Source organism: Arachis ipaensis, chromosome B3 (assembly GCF_059453495.1).
Source record: "Arachis ipaensis isolate K30076 ecotype BB chromosome B3, ASM5945349v1, whole genome shotgun sequence".
Lineage (NCBI taxonomy): Eukaryota > Viridiplantae > Streptophyta > Magnoliopsida > Fabales > Fabaceae > Arachis > Arachis ipaensis.
In genome coordinates, this window is record NC_142438.1 from 24977060 (window position 1) to 24994777 (window position 17718).

The following is a 17718-nucleotide window of genomic DNA, read 5'->3' on the forward strand; positions in this document are numbered from 1 at the left end:
AAGCTTAGAGTGGATGTTCAAACCTTCAGACAGAAAGAAGGTGAATCCCTCTATGAAGCTTGGGAGAGATACAAGCAACTGACCAAAAAGTGTCCTTCTGACATGCTTTCAGAATGGACCATCCTGGATATATTCTATGATGGTTTATCTGAGCTATCAAAGATGTCATTGGATACTTCTGCAAGTGGATCCATTCACCTAAAGAAAATGCCTGCAGAAGCTCAAGAACTTATTGACATGGTTGCTAATAACAAGTTCATGTATACTTCTGAAAGGAATCCTGTGAATAATGGGACGCCTACAAGGAAGGGAGTTCTTGAAATTGATACTCTGAATGCCATATTGGCTCAGAACAAAATATTGACTCAACAAGTCAATATGATTTCTCAGAGTCTGAATGGAATGCAAGCTGCATCCAACAGTACTCAAGAGGCATCTTCTGAAGAAGAAGCTTATGATCCTGAGAACCCTGCAATAGCAGAGGTGAATTATATGGGTGAACCTTATGGAAACACCAATAACCCCTCATGGAGAAATCACCCAAATCTCTCATGGAAGGATCAACAAAAGCCTCAACAAGGCTTTAATAATGGTGGAAGAAATAGGTTTAACAATAGTAAACCTTTTCCATCATCCACTCAGCAACAGACAGAGAACTCTGAACAAAATACCTCTAATTTAGCAAACTTAGTCTCTGATCTATCTAAGGCCACTGTGAGTTCATTAATGAAACAAGGTCTTCCATTAGAAATTTGGAAGCACAAGTGGGCCAGCTGAGTAAGAAGATCACTGAAACTCCTCATAGTACTCTCCCAAGCAATACAGAAGAAAATCCAAAAGGAGAGTGCAAGGCCATTGAAATGACCATCATGGCCGAAACCACAAAAGAGGAGGAGGACGTGAATCCCAAGGAGGAAGACCTCCTCGGACGTCCAGTGATCAATAAGGAGTTTCCCTCTGAGGAACCAAAGGAATCTGAGGCTCATCTAGAGACCATAGAGATTCCATTGAACCTCCTTATGCCATTCATGAGCTCTGAAGAGTACTCCTCTTCTGAAGAGAATGAAGATGCTACTAAAGAGCAAGTTGTCGAGTTCCTTGGTACAATCATGAAGCTGAATGCCAATTTATTTGGTAATGAGACTTGGGGAGATGAACCTCCCCTGTTCACCAATGAACTGAATGCATTGGATCAACTGAGATTGCCTCCGAAGAAACAGGATCCTGGAAAGTTCCTAATACCTTGTACCATAGGCACCATGACCTTTGAGAAGGCTCTATGTGACCTGGGGTCAGGAATAAACCTCATGCCACTCTCTGTAATGGAAAAACTGGGAATCTTTGAGGTACAAACTGCTAAAATCTCATTAGAGATGGCAGACAATTTCAGAAAATAGGCTTATGGACAAGTAGAGGACATAGTAGTAAAGGTTGAAGGCCTTTACATCCATGCTGATTTCATAATCCTAGATACTGGGAAGGATGAGGATGAATCCATCATCCTTGGAAGACCCTTCCTAGCCACAGCAAGAGCTGTGATTGATGTTAACAGAGGTAAACTAATCCTTCAATTGAATGAGGACTCCCTTGTGTTTAAAACTCAAGGTCATCCTTCTGTAAACATGGAAAAGAGGCACAGTAAACTTCTCTCAAAACAGAGTCAACCAGAGCCCCCACAGTCAAACTCTAAGTTTGGTGTTGGGAGGCCACAACCAAACTCTAAGTTTGGTGTTGAACTCCCATATCCAAACTCTAAGTTTGGTGTTGGGGAGTCTCAACAATGCTCTGAACATCTGTGAGGCTCCATGAGAGCCCACTGTCAAGCTATTGACATTAAAGAAGCGCTTGTTGGGAGGCAACCCAATTTTAATTTAATTTTATTTTTATTAGTTATATGTCTTTATAGGTTCATGATCATGTGGAGTCACAAAATAAATCAAAAAATTAAGAACAGAATCAAAAACAGCAGAAGAAAAATCACACCTTGGAGGAGGATCTCACTGGCGTTTAAACGCCAGTAAGGAGCATCTGTCTGGCATTCAACGCCAGAACAGAGCATGTTTCTGGCGTTGAACGCCAGAAACAAGCAGCATCCTGGCGTTCAGACGCCAGAAATGCACAGTGAAGAAGAGTTGGCGCTGAACGCCAGAAACAAGCATCTGGCTGGCGTTCAACGCCAGAATTGCATGCAAAGGCATTTTACATGCCTAATGGGTGCAGGGATGCAAATCCTTGACACCTCAGGATCTGTGGACCCCACAGGATCCCCACCTACCACCACTCACTCTCTTCCCTCTTCTCAATGTTCATCCTCTCTTCCCAATAAACACTCTTCCCCAAAACTCTTCACCAATCACCTCAATCTCTCTTCCCTATCACCACTTCACCACTCACATCATCCACTCTTCCCCATAAACCTATCTCATAAACTCCACCTACCTTCAAAATTCAAAATCAATTTCCCACCCAAACCCACCCATATGGCCGAACCTTAACCCCCCTCCCTTCCCTATATAAAGCCCTCCATTCTTCTTCATTTTCACACAACACAACCCTCTCTTCCCCTTCTTGGCCGAATACACCTCTCCCTCCTCTCCTCCATATTTTCTTCTTCTTCTTCATCTATTCTTTCTTCTCTTGCTCGAGGGCGAGCAATATTCTAAGTTTGGTGTGGTAAAAGCATAAGCTTTTTGTTTTTCCATTACCATTGATGGCACCCAAGACCGGAGAATCCTCTAGAAAAGGGAAAGGGAAGACAAAAGCTTCCACCTCCGAGTCATGGGAGATGGAAATATTCATCTCCAAAGCTCATCAAGACCACTTCTATGATGTTGTGGCCAAGAAGAAGGTGATCCCCGAGGTCCCTTTCAAACTCAAGAGAAATGAGTATCCGGAGATCCGACATGAGATCCATAGAAGAGGTTGGGAAGTTCTAACAAACCCCATCCAACAAATCGGAATTCTAAAGGTTCAAGAGTTCTATGCTAATGCATGGATCACAAGGAACCATGATCAAAGTAAGAACCCGAACCCAAAGAATTATCTCACCATGGTTCGGGGAAATTACTTAGATTTTAGTCCGGAAAATGTAAGGTTGGCGTTCAACTTGCCAATGATGGAAGAGAACGCACGCCCCTACACAAGGAGAGTCAACTTTGATCAAAGGTTGGACCAAATCCTCATGGACATATGTGTGGAAGGAGCTCAATGGAAGATTGACTCAAAAGGCAAACCGGTTCAACTGAGAAGACTGGACCTTAAGCCTGTAGCTAGAGGATGGTTGGAGTTCATTCAACGCTCAATCATTCCCACTAGCAACCGGTCTGAAGTTACTATAGACCGGGCCATCATGATCCATAGCATCATGATTGGAGAAGAGGTGGAGGTTCATGAGATTATACCTCAAGAACTCTACAAGGTGGCTGACAAGTCCTCCACTATGGCAAGGTTAGCTTTTCCTCACCTCATTTTCCATCTATACAATTCGGCTGGGATTGACATAGAAGGAGACATTCCCATTGAGGAAGAGAAGCCCATCACTAAGAAAAGGATGGAGCAAACAAGAGAGCCCATTCATGGAGCTCAAGAGATGCATGAAGCTCACCACCATGAGATCCCGGAGATGCCTCAAATGCATTTTCCTCCACAAAACTATTGGGAGCAAATCAACACCTCCCTAGGAGAATTAAGTTCCAACATGGGACAATTAAGGGTGGAACATCAAGAGCACTCCATCATCCTTCATGAAATTAGAGAAGATCAAAAAGCAATGAGGGAGGAGCAACAAAGACAAGGAAGAGACATAGAAGAGCTCAAGGACATCATTGGTTCCTCAAGAAGGAAACGCCACCATCACTAAGGTGGATTCATTCCTTGTTCTTACATTCTCTGTTTTTCATTTTCTTTATGTTAAGTGCTTATCTATGTTTGTGTCTTTATTACATGATCATTAGTGTCTAAGTGTCTATGCCTTAAAGTAGTGAATATGAATCCATCACCTCTCTTAAATGAAAAGGTTCACCCAATTATGTGTCTATGGCATTTATGTATCCGGTGGTAATACTGGAAAACAAAGTGCTTAGGGCCACGGCCAAGACTCATAAAGTAGCTGTGTTCAAGAATCAACATACTGAACTAGGAGAATCAATAACACTATCTAAACTCTGAGTTCCTATAGATGCCAATCATTCTGAACCTTAATGGATAAAGTGAGATGCCAAAACTATTCAAGAGGCAAAAAGCTACAAGTCCCGCTCATCTGATTGGAGCTATGTTTCATTGATAGTTTGGAATTTATAGTATATTCTCTTCTTTTTATCCTATTTGATTTTCAGTTGCTTGGGGACAAGCAACAATTTAAGTTTGGTGTTGTGATGAGCGGATAATTTATACGCTTTTTGGCATTGTTTTTAGTATGTTTTTAGTAGGATCTAGTTACTTTTAGGGATGTTTTCATTAGTTTTTATGTTAAATTCACATTTCTGGACTTTGCTATGAGTTTGTGTGTTTTTCTGTGATTTCAGGCATTTTCTGGCTGAAATTGTGGGACCTGAGCAAAAACCAGATTCAGAGGTTGAAGAAGGACTGCTGATGCTGTTGGATTCTGACCTCCTTGCACTCGAAGTTGATTTTCTGGAGCTACAGAACTCAAAATGGTGCGCTTCCAATTGCATTGGAAAGTGGACATCCAGGGCTTTCCAGCAATATATAATAGTCCATACTTTGGCCGAGTTTAGACGACGTAAAAGGGCGTTGAACGCCAGTTCTACGCTGCTGTCTGGAGTTAAACGCCAGAAACACGTCACAAACCAGAGTTGAACGCCAGAAACATGTTACAACCTGGTGTTCAACTCCAAAAGAAGCCTCTGCACGTGGAAAGCTAAAGCTCAGCCCAAGCACACACCAAGTGGGCCCCGGAAGTGGATTTATGCATCAATTACTTACTTCTGTAAACCCTAGTAGCTAGTTTATTATAAATAGAACTTTTTACTATTGTATTAGACATCCTGGATTGTATTTTTGATCCTGTGATCACGTTTTGGGGGCTGGCCATTCGGCCATGCCTGGACCTTTCACTTATGTATTTTCAACGGTAGAGTTTCTACACTCCATAGATTAAGGTGTGGAGCTCTGCTGTTCCTCATGAATTAATGCAAAGTACTACTGTTTTTCTATTAAACTCAACTTATTCCGCTTCTAAGATATTCATTCGCATTTCAACATGAATGTGATGAACGTGACAATCATCATCATTCCCCCACGAACACGTGCCTGACAACCAGTTCCGTTCCACTTTAGATTGGATGATTATCTCTTGGATCTCTTAATCAGAATCTTCGTGGTATAAGCTAGATTGATGGCGGCATTCATAAGAATCCGAAAATTCTAAACCTTGTCTATGGTATTCCGAGTAGAATTCTGGGATTGAATGACTGTGATGAACTTCAAACTCGCGAGTGCTGGGCGTAGTGATAGACGCAAAAGGAGGGTGAATCCTATTCCAGTATGATCGAGAACCTCAGATGATTAGCCGTGCTGTGACAGAGCATTTGGACCATTTTCACAAGAGGATAGGATGCAGCCATTGACCACGGTGATGCCTCCAGATGATTAGCCATGCAGTGACAGCGCATCGAACCATTTTCACAGAGAGGATGAAAAGTACCCATTGACAATAGTGATGTCCTTACATAAAGCCAGCCATAGAAAGGAGTAGGACTGATTGGATGAAGACAGCAGGAAAGCAGAAGTTCAGAGGGACGAAAGCATCTCTATACGTTTATCTGAAATTCTCACCAATGATATACATAAGTATTTCTATCTTTATTCTCTGTCTATTTATTATTTATTTTCGAAAACTCCATAATCAATTATTATCCGCCTGACTGAGATTTACAAGATGACCATAGCTTGCTTCATACCAACAATCTCCGTGGGATCGACCCTTACTCACGTAAGGTTTTATTACTTTGACGACCCAGTGCACTTGCTGGTTAGTTGTATCGAAGTTGTAAATGAAAAACGATTTATTAAGACGTGCGTACAGAGTTTTTGGCGCCGTTGCCTGAGATCACAATTTCGTGCACCACTCACCTCCAAAGTGTCCTCCATAGTCAGAGCTATGGCAATGCCATAGAATTCTCTGTGCCACTTCTTTAGACATATAGCGTCAGATTATTCCATCCGAGCATCTTTTAAAGAGATACGGCTCATCCCATAGGTAATATTTCGCATCATGCATGAGTTTTCGGGCTTGCTGCCTGAAAAACTCTTTGGGAATGAATCATATAGCCTTGTAGTTCTCAATGTCTGCAAACCAAGGTACTGTCCGGATGGCGTAGAGTTGCTCATCTGAAAAAGATTCGGATATGTCAGTAGAAGGAGAAGAAGTGCCTGCTACTGGCTCAATCCGGGACAAGTGGTCAGGTACCTTATTTTCTACCCCTTTTCTGTCTCTAATTTCTATATCAAACTCTTGCAGGAGCAATACCCATCTTGTAAGCCTGGGTTTAGAATCCTGCTTAGTGAGCAGATATTTTAGAGCAGCATGGTCAGTATAAATAATGACCTTAGATCCTACTTAGTAGGATCTAAACTTGTCAATGACATAAACTATTGTAAGTAGCTCATTTTCTGTAGCAGTGTAATTTTTCTGCGCATCATTTAATACACGACTAGCATAGTAAATGACATGCAGAAGCTTGTCATGTCTCTGACCTAGGACTACGCCAATTGCATGATCACTTGCATCACACATTAGCTCAAATTGCAAGTCCCAGTTGGGTGTAGAGATAATAGGAGCGCTGACAAGCTTGGCCTTCAGAGTTTCAAATGCATGCATGCATTCTTGATCAAAGACGAATGGAACATTGAAAGGATTATTTTCGTATGGTTAGGAATTCACACAAAATAATTCTGTTGATAGTATAGTTCCCAACTAACTAACAATACTCAAATCAAATTTTAAATAATTTTCGTTGTCATAAGTACAAACCCCAATGAAAATTAACCGAAGTATTTAAACATCGGGTTGTCTCAAAAGGAATTGCAGTGAAGTGCTCAATTATTGGCTATGAAGGAATAAGGGGGTTTGATTTTATAACTGGCAAGAAAATATAAAAGGAAGAAAGTAAATGACAAGAACTAATAAAAGAAAGGAAAAGTACTTTTGGCTAGACATAGGTAATTGAGATCACCATCCTTGTGTATAAACCAAATATTGATAATTATGAGGGATCAACCCATTAAGTCTACTCCTATGCTTGAAGTAAGTATAATGTCTACCTCAATGCATTAAGTACGTCAAATAGGCTTGATCAACATCAATCCATAAGTCCTAACCTAGCTACTAATTGACTTAGTAGTAGGCTAGAGTCAATGGTTATCAAATTGACCACTAAGGGTTCTCAAATCACCAATTCAATGAGACCCAATGACTCAAGGTCACTCAATCCCCTTAGCCTAGGCCAAGAGTAAAGAAAACTACTTTAAAACTAGAGAAAACATTTTAACAAACACCTAGAGTGCAATAAAAGTAAACATCACAAAATAGAAGAATTAATGAAACCCATAACTAGCATAAGCAAGGAATCAACAATAGTAATGAAAATAAACATAAAAGAGACATGGAAACATAAAATTGCATTAAAAGGAAATTGAAATCAACAAGAGTACATGAACAGAAAAGCAACAAATTAAAGGAAATAACAAGTAAAACTACGAGAGCAAAGATATAACAACAAGAAATTAAAAAGGGAAAACTGAATCAAAACAAGAATTAAAAGTTGGATCTAAGAGAATTTGACCTAAACTACCCTAAATTCTAGAGAGAAGGGAGAGCTTCTCTCTCTAGAATTCTATCATACAACATGATGAAAACTAAACTATGAGTCTTTCCCCTCAATCCCTTGCTATCCTTGGGTTCAAAGGAATCAGAAATGAGTTGGATTTGGGCCTCTTTGAGCTCAAAAATCGCCCTCAGCGTATTGCCTTTAGTGAGGTCACGTGCCACTTGTCACGCGTACGCGTTGCTAACAACTTTTCTGGTCACGCGTACGCGTGGGGTGGCGCGTACGCATCGCTGGCGAATCTGCATCTCACCCGTACGCGTAGAGTAACGCGTGCGCATGGCCTTCAATTCAGCAAATCCTCATTTCTTTATGAATTCTCCATTTTTGCATGCTTTTTCTTCATTCCTTCAACCCAATCTTTGCCCTTTTAATCCTGAAATCACTTAACAAACATATCAAAGCATCGAATGGAATTAAAGTGAATTAAAATTAGCGATTTAAAGGCCTAAAAAGCATGTTTTTACTCTTAAGAACAAATTAGGAGAAATTCACAAAACCATGTTATTTCATTGAATAAATGTGAGAAAAGTTGATAAAATCCCCTAAATTCAACACAAGATAAACCACAAAATTGGGGTTTATCAAACCTCAGTGACAAAGAGATTTCACAGGGGTTTGGCGATTTTAAAAAAATATTTTATGAACCGCCTGAGAAACCTGCATGTCCTAGGAAGCTTCTGATAGCCTTAACACTAGTAGGTGGAGGTAAGCGTTCAATCACTTCCACCTTTGCTTGATCCACTTCTATCCCTTTGTTTGAGATCCGATGCCCAAGAACAATGCCCTCCATTACCATGCAGTGGCATTTCTCCCAGTTTAGAACTAGCTTTGTTTCTTAGCATCTTTTCAGGACCAGGATTAGATGACCAAGACAGGAGTCAAATAAGTCTCCATAAACAGAGAAGTCATCCACAAACACTTCAAGGAACTTCTCTACCATGTCAGAGAAGATGGACAACATGCTTCTCTGAAAAGTGGCGGGTGCATTGCACAGGGCATTCGTCTATAGGTGAATACGCCCGAAGGACATATGAATGCTGTCTTCTCTTGATCCTATGGATCTACTGCTATTTGATTGTACCCGGAATATCCATCCAGGAAATAATAAAAAGCATGACCTGCTAGTCTTTCTAGCATTTGGTCAATGAAGGGTAAAAGAAAGTGATCTTTCCTGGTGGCGTCATTGAGTTTTCGGTAATCAATGCACATACGCCACCCTGTAACTTTTTTTTTCACGATCAGCTCATTCTTTTCATTGTGAACCACTATCATTCCTCCCTTCTTAGGAACAACTTGGATAGGACTCACCCATGGGCTGTCAAAAATGGGATAAATCATCCCAGCCTCATAGAGTTTAGTGGCCTCCTTCTGCACTACTTCCTTCATGGCTGGATTCAATCACCTCTGTGGTTGTACCACTGGTTTGGCATTATCCTCTAGCAGGATTTTATGCATGCATAAGGCAGGGCTAATACCCTTAAGGTCACTGATAGTCCACCCAAGGGCAGTTCTATGTGTTTTAAGCACTTGGATTAGTGCTTCTTCTTCTTGTGGCTCTAGTGTAGAGCTAATAATCACAGGATAGGTCTCTCCCTCTCCTAGAAATGCATATTTCAGGGAGGAGGACAATGGCTTAAGCTCAAGCTTAGGAGGCTTCTCCTTTTCTTCAAAGGTTTCCAGGGGTTCCTCTGAATCAGGCTGAGTATCATCAAGGATATCATCAAGCCTGTCCTTGAAGCTTTCGGCCATGTTGATTTCTTCCACCAGGGAATCAATGAAGTCAATGCTCATGCATTCCTCAGGAATGTCTGGATGTTGCATAGCCTTCACAGCATTCAGTATGAACTTCTCCTCATTGACTCTTAAGGTTACTTCTCCTTTTTCAACATTAATGAGGGTTCGTCCTGTGACTAGGAAAGGTCTTTCTAGGATGAGAGATGCACTCTTGTGTCCCTCTATGTCCAATACCACAAAGTCAGTGGGAAAGACAAAAGGTCCAACCTTGACAATCATGTCCTCTATCACTCCTGATGGTATCTTAATAGACCCATCAGCAAGTTGAAGGCACATGCGGGTTGGTTTGACTCACTACTAGAAAACAGCAAATTACAGACAGATTTTTCCGACGGAATTTTTCTGTCGAAAATACTAACGGATTTTCGACAAATTTTCCGTCGATAAAAAATAAAAAAAAATTTCACAAAATTTACCGACAGATACTAATATCCCTCAGTAATTTTGTTGATAAAATTAAAATTAAAATTTGAAACCATCGATAACAAAAAATCCCTCTGTAATCTTTTAATAAATCCCTCGAAAATTTTAATTAGGTCTAGTCCTGATGAAACACACCATATTCGATGATGAAACTTCATTAAATGCAAAATCATCATTTATCTTCTCCGATCCTTCGTTTAAGCTTTCTCTCCTCTTCTCTCTCTGCCGCCTATCAGCTTATGTCTCTCTTTGTCTCGCGCCATCCATCCTCACCGTTCACAGCCTCATCGAGTCATCGTGTCACCAGATCTGAAATCTACATGAACGTCTTTATCTATTTTAGATTCTGGAATTGCTATTGATCTATATTTTTTGTTGAATTCAAATGTTCATACGTTATTGTTGCATCTAAAACTCGATCTGTTCTACTTTCGTTTTGTTCATACGTTGTTTGTATTTTGCATTTGAAGGAACTATAAATACCAGTTCATGAAATGCAATCTGCTAATTACATAGATTGAAATTATTATGTGATTGATTAGAATGAGATTATCAAAAATAATTTTGTGCCCTATCAATATCGTAAACCATCTCATAAATCTAAGTACTTTGACAAATATCAGTTGATGTTAATAAACTGTGTTCTTTGTTTCAGCTTGCTCTAGGTGCTGTAAATTCAGAGGTTTTCTTTGAAGGTATGAGCTTTAAATTATTTACATGATTTTCATATGCAGTATTGAAGGAATAAGCAAAATTTTCTGCATCTATTTGTTTGTTATCTATAGGTTTATTAAGGAACGAAAAGAAAAGGATCCAGATGTTGAGATTGCAGTTGCTTATTGAGTTCTACTTTCTATTAAGAAATTGACCATAAGGGGGATATTTGTGTTTCTTATTGAGTTCTACTTTCTACTAAGAAATTGACCATAAGATTGAAAATCAAGACGGATTATGGTCTAAGAGTTTAAGTTTTTGAAGGATAAAGACGTTTTTTATCTATGATGACTATAATAAATCTCAAATTTAGGTCAAAGTCTGTGTATGGTTTGTCCGAAAATTTATGTTTACTGCATTCTATTAATTGTTTTTATTAGCTTGTTAATTACATCTCAAATTTGTTTTAACACATTCATCATAAGAATATCCATTTCTTTCTATCTCTAATTTCTTTATTCTCTTTTCTTATGCAGCCATACCCATATTTGCATATCCGCAACAAGGAATTTCCATCGAGTATATGTCTCTCATAGAATGCTTTAATCCGTGTGTCTATGTATATATGTTCTCTAAGCAACTTCTGCAAAAATCATTTATTGGAATTCGGAATTGTTTAGTTTTGGCAATTGGACTTTGTTCAGCCTATATATGCTTTAATCTCATAGAATGCTTTTTCTATTTCTTTCAGCCTATGATGCCACCTTATGCAGTACTTTATTCACTTGGAGGGGTTTATACTCATCCTGCCATTCCTATTGTAAGTCTAGCTACTTTCATGCAATTTATTTCATGGTTTATAAAAAATTGGAGCTTGTCTTGTTCATTGTCCATGAATGTTTGGCTTCTACTGTAATGATATCAATCAATAGTTCACAATAGGATAAGAGAAACTAATATACTGAAATGTCAAATGTGTTTCCTTTGATCCTGTTTATGTACCTAGATAATTCAAATATTTATATTTATTTATTTTATTATCATAAAATCTTTTCAATCCTTAATTATATATGCTTTTTTTTGTGTTGTAATTATTTAGGCTTTATTGGTTGGAATTATGTCTTATGTTCATGTGAATTATATATTTCTAAAACATAGGGGCCACATCCACATGGACAAGGAGTTCCATCTTCACCTGCTGTAAGCTATGATGTTTTCTGAGATAAGTTCCTAACTTAGGCATAGAATGATATTAATTTTTGTTTCATTTCTATTGATGCAACGCTGAAGACTGGGACACTGATAAACCCATATTTTATGATATATTTTGTGCTTAATCTGAGTGATTTATTCAATCCTTCACCCACTTATTCATATTAACTGCATGGTTTTACTTTCCCTTCCTTATTATATGATGTATGTGAAAAACATGTTTCCTATGCTTAAAAATAATTATTTTGATTACCCTTTATTTCCATTCGATGTCGTGATTAGTGTGTTGAGTAGTTTCAGATCTTCTAAGGCAGAAATGACTCAAAGGATGGAAGGGAAACATACAAAAATGGAAAGAAAGCACAAAACGGAGTTTTTGGAGAAACTGGCATCCACGCGATCACATGGACGACGCGGCCGCATGCCAAGCGTGAAGAAGCAGCGACGCAGCCACATGACTGACGCGACCGCGCGCCTTAAGCAGAACACATATGACACGGCCGCATGACTGACGCGACCGCGTGACAAGAAAAACTCCGAATGACGCGACCGCGTGACCCACGCAGACGCGTGACAGAGGCCACGCACCAGAAATTGCAGAAAACACTCTCAGCGAATTCTGAAGCCCTTTTTGGCCCAAATCCAAGTCCAGAAGGCATAGACCAGAGATTATAAAGTGGGAGAATGCATCCATTCAAAGGAGAGTCTCCAATTAGTCATTTTTCATGATTTAGATTTAGTTTTGAGAGAGGTTCTCTCCTCTCTCTCCTCTCTTTAGGATTAGGATTTAGAATTAGGATTTTATTCGCTTTCAGGATTATCTCTTTATCAGGTTCAATATTTCCTTTTATTTACTTTTGCAATTTAATTTATAAATTCTTCCATGTTGCAGATTACTCTTTTGAATTAATGTTATTCGAGGTATTTCAGTTTATTATCGCTTTCTCTTATTTACATTATTGTTATTCCCATATGAAGACATTTTTATTCCAGTAGATTTACTTTTCTCCTTTTGGTCTTGGTTAAGAAATCAGTAACTCAGGAGTTATCAAACTCAAACATGACTGATAATTGTTATCTTTGTTGATTAAATTGAACTTCAGTAATCCCAATCTTTTCTTAGGAAATAAATAGGATCCGAAGATCAAACCAATTAATCCCTTGACCTTCCTTTATCTTAGTAAAGGTTAACAAAGTGGAATTAAGATTCAATTCTCATCATCATTGATAAGGATAACTAGGATAGGACCTCCAATTTCTCATTCCTTGCCAAAAGTTTATTTACAGTCATTTATTTATTTTATTTGCCATTTAAATTGCTTGTTCTTCATTTACTTTATTTTCTAATGAAACTATTCACTCCTCATTCTCAAAACCCCAATTTACAATCTTCATAACAAATAATAAGAACATACTTCCATGCAGTTTCTTGAGAAGACGACCCGAGGTTTGAATACTTCGGTTATCAATTTTAAAAGGGGTTTGTTACTTATGACAACCAAAACGTTTGTACAAAGGGATTTTTGTTGGTTTAGAATCTATATCTACAACGCGACTATTTTTATAAAATTCTTTACTAGCAAAAATCACCAACGTCAAAATGGCGCCGTTGCCGGGAAACTGCAATCGTGTGCCTTGTTATTGGTTATTGTAAATATTTTTCTTTTACTTGTTTATTTGTATTTATTTTCCCCTTTTTATTTCTATTATCTACTATGAATTCTCACCCCTTTCGCTTTGAGTTTGGTTCTAATGTTATTGAAAGGAATGAAAGTTATAACAGGAACATGCATCAAGGTCAGAACAATCAAAGATGGATGGAGCCAAGAGGATCTGATCAACCCTTTAGGCAACAACACCCTCCAAGATATCATGGACAAAGACCATTCTACAATGCATACCAAGCCAATAGACATGGTGGACAATCTTGTAATTACCCACAAGCCCCACCATGTGCTTATAGACCATCCTCTCAACATAACTTCGAACCACCACACTCACAAGCTCCTCTTCACCATTCACCACCGTATGATCCTCATCTACCCCGATTCCAGTCCAATTACTCCCAAACATCACCACTTCCCCATGTACCATATCCAAATCTATCACCCCGAGAATCAGAGGTTCGCCTCAAGGAAACAGTAGATCAACTTCAAACAACCCTTCATCAACTAGAGCAAGCAGTAAGTCTATTATCTTCTAGACGTTCGAACATTCAAGGACCTTCCACAGCCCCATGTGGACAATCTAACGAAGAGCGTAGCATGAAGGAGATACTAGAAACTCCAGTGGACAAGACAGAGCATGACTTCATACTAGAACAAGTAGAGAAAGCTGTCATTATACAAGAAGAAGAGTTAGTTGAAGACTTAGGAGACGCTGAACTTTCATGGGAATCCAGAGTTGTGGAAAATTCTGTCAAGGACGTTACAATTGATGCTAAGGAGGACAGTGTCCAACCCCCGAGTAATGAACTTGCATCCGCAAGTGAATTCTCTGAGATTGAAGAATCTTCCCCAAGTGAATACGAAGATGATATGGAGGTAGATTTCTCTCAACCTCCGGTCTATGACTTAAGTGATGAGGAAGACATAGATGGCTTTGATCAGGACATGGATACATTTGAAGAATCTTGCAAAGAAGTGGAGAAATTTACAGAAAAGCACAAGGGAGTAGAACTCACAGAACCACTGGAACTACCTATCTCAAGGACATTACCACCTAATACAAGTTTCAAGTGGGTACAATCCTTAACCTTTAACTGTGTTTTTCCACTTGAATATGGTTTGCTTGAAATAGATGGCCAGCTTAGAGCTCTCTGCGGCTTTAAGAGTAAGCGGGACATGGCTCGTACTCAGAGCTGGTGCACAAGGTTCAATAAGGTTCCACACTTTAACTCGAAGTGTAAGGATTGGTTTCATATTCAATCAAATGGATCTCAGAAAGCGTTTGGTCATCTTGGTGGAAATCCAATTTTTAAACCGCCCAGATGGAAAAGTATAGATAAAGACGAAGGCGGATTTAAAAGCCAAGTTTGGGATCCCGGAATCTATTCTGACATTCGTCACCCCGGAAGCCTGAGAATCTGTTTGAAGCTGCTCAGAAGCTTTACATGCCTAGTTTGGGACCCCAGAGGCTATTGGCATTCCAAGCATTGGTGGAGATTTCTGGATGAATTTAAGCACAAGCCACCATAACAGGAAGCTCATCCAATGTCCAACTTAAGGACTTTAACTAAAAGTGCTAGGTGGGAGATAACCCACCATGGTATAATCGTTCCTTTTTCAATTTTTTTTATTTAGTTTTATTTGTTTTCAAGTTTTATTTCATTTTATTATATTGAACCTGGAGTTTTGCATTGCATTCATATTACTCATTGCATTCTGCATACTGCATAATTGCACACCTGCATAAAAAAAAGGGTGTGCGATGTGACCGCATCATTCATGCGATCGCGTCAAGTTGCGAAAAAACTTCCCACGCGACCGCGTCATTCACGCGGCCGCATGATATGGAGATCGGCGTAAAGATCCAACGTCCAGAAAGTTAGGCTGGAATCGTGCGGCCATTGTGCGTTTCACACAAATGACCGACGCGATTGCGTCCCTGACGCGATCGTGTCACTTGCACAACATCAATCCCACGCGACAGCGTGAGCGACGTGATCGCGTCGCATGGATTACACAACACCCCAAAAGGAGACAGAGAGTTGTGCTGAAACGACGCTGGATTCGTGCGTTTAGCACAATTTCCAGCGACGCGATCGCATACCCCAGGCGATCGCGTCATTCACTCTTTAGTTATTCCATGCGATCGCGCCACTCACGCGATCGCGTCAACCACTATTTCAGCTCAACCACGCGAACGCGTGCCCCACGCGATCGCGTGGATTCAAATTTATAACCCCCCCAGTCACGCGAACCCTACCATTCGCGCCCTCCCCAAACCCTTCTCCTTCCTCTCTTCTTCTCCGATCACACCACCACCACCCAGCCACCATCACCGAACAACCACCACCCCGCCGACCACCCAGACCCCGCCGCCACCCACCCCCTTCCTTCCCCCCTCTTTCTTCTTCTTCCTTCTTCTTCCTTCCTCACCGCCCCTGCCCTCCTCCGCGATCACCACCACCGCGCCGCCGTCACCGCCCAGCGCCACCCACGCCCCCTTCCTTCCCCTAACCCCCTACCCCCATTACCCCTACCTTTCCCTCCCTGCCCCCAAACAGCAGCCACCGCCGCCGCGCCACCCTCCTCCTCCGCGCCAGACACCACCGCCACCATCCCCAGCCACCTCTCTGCCCCACTCTCCTTAATTCGCCTACCAGGTTCCGACAAACGCCACCCTTTTATCCATTCGTAGTTAATTCATATTTTTTCTGTTTATGTTCATATTTAGGCTAGTTAGATATGTATGTTGTAGTGGATTTTAGGTTGTTAGGTAGCCTAGGATATGGTTAGTGGATTTAGGCCTGTTTAATTGCACTGTTCGTATTTCTTGTTTTATCAATTTGCAATTCTGTTGTTGCTGTATGTTAGTAATGTTCATATGCTGCTCTTCAAGTTCATGCTGCTATGCTCTTTCTTATTCATACTATTTAATTGCAGCTTTAATTTTGATTCATATGAACTATTCTATTGCTGTTTATTTTCCGGGACAATCCAATTTTAGCCGGAATGCTGCCCAAATTTCTGTAAAATGGTTCCATTCATGTCTTGGTTTTGGCATTTTCAATTGTGCTTCCCTTAGATTTAACCAAACCAATTCATGAATGCCAGGGCAAGCTTTCTCATTCTCTTTGATTTTCTGGTTCATAAATTGCATTTTTGATGTTTAGATTCCAATTTTTGCTATTTCTATATCTATCTGAATCATCATCAACCTAATTTCCTTGTTTGGTTATGAGTTACCCGTAGCCTTTAATTGTGAATGCTTGTTACTTAGAAACTTATCATTATGCCATTTACATTAACCCACTTTTTACTAACTCACTAATTTTAACTTCTTAAACTCTTTTTCAATTCTAACCAAACTAACCTTTCAAAACATCTCTTCTTGGTTTTTCACTTTCTCTTTAACCTTCTAACCATGGCATACTGATAATTTTTCCTAATTAACATGCCTTCTATTACATTTTGGATTGTGAATTCCTCTTTTCAGACTTTTAACTCCTATACAATCCTTAATGCACATTTACTTAACTCATTTTCCTTATCCTATTGCTCTTTTGCCACTTTGTGTTTCTTTTGACTATTTGCCTATTTATTTTCCTGTTTTTATTATATCTTGGTTTTCTATTTTTCAGGATGTCTGCCACCCAGAGAAAGGGAAAAGCAAAGGAAACTACTGGCAAACGTAAAAGAGGAGAATCCGCTATGTCCATCATGGATATCATGCATGATGACTCCTGGCAGGAGAAGAACTTTTACCCCGCAGGAGAAGGCCGACCAGCTACTCCCTGCTACTGATCCAGTAAAGTTTGCAAACCGATACTGTGAGCTGAGGTATCCGGTGTTTGCAACCTCCAGGAACCTGTACCTGGAGAGGACTCTGAAGATCCCAGAAGAACTCCAGCAATACACCTCTGAGCAAATCAAACAAAGAGGCTGGTTCTTCCTGGAAAGAAACCTGACTGAGGTCAATGCATCTTGGGTAAGGGAATTCTACTGCAATTACTTCAAGACTTCCCTAGATGTAGCGAACCTAAGAGGGAAGCAGATTCTGGTCACTGAAGAGGCCATAGAGGATGTTCTGAAACTTCTGCTTAAATCTGATCAGCTACATG

At 40.0% G+C, this 17718-nt stretch overlaps 1 non-coding gene across 1 annotated transcript; it reads right to left on the minus strand.

The window, feature by feature from the left end:
- On the minus strand, positions 1–108 carry LOC148570085 (small nucleolar RNA R71). Its single transcript, XR_015908056.1, has one exon. It is a non-coding gene; the product is annotated as a small nucleolar RNA R71 (small nucleolar RNA).
- Between the last annotated feature and the right edge of the window lie 17610 nt (positions 109–17718).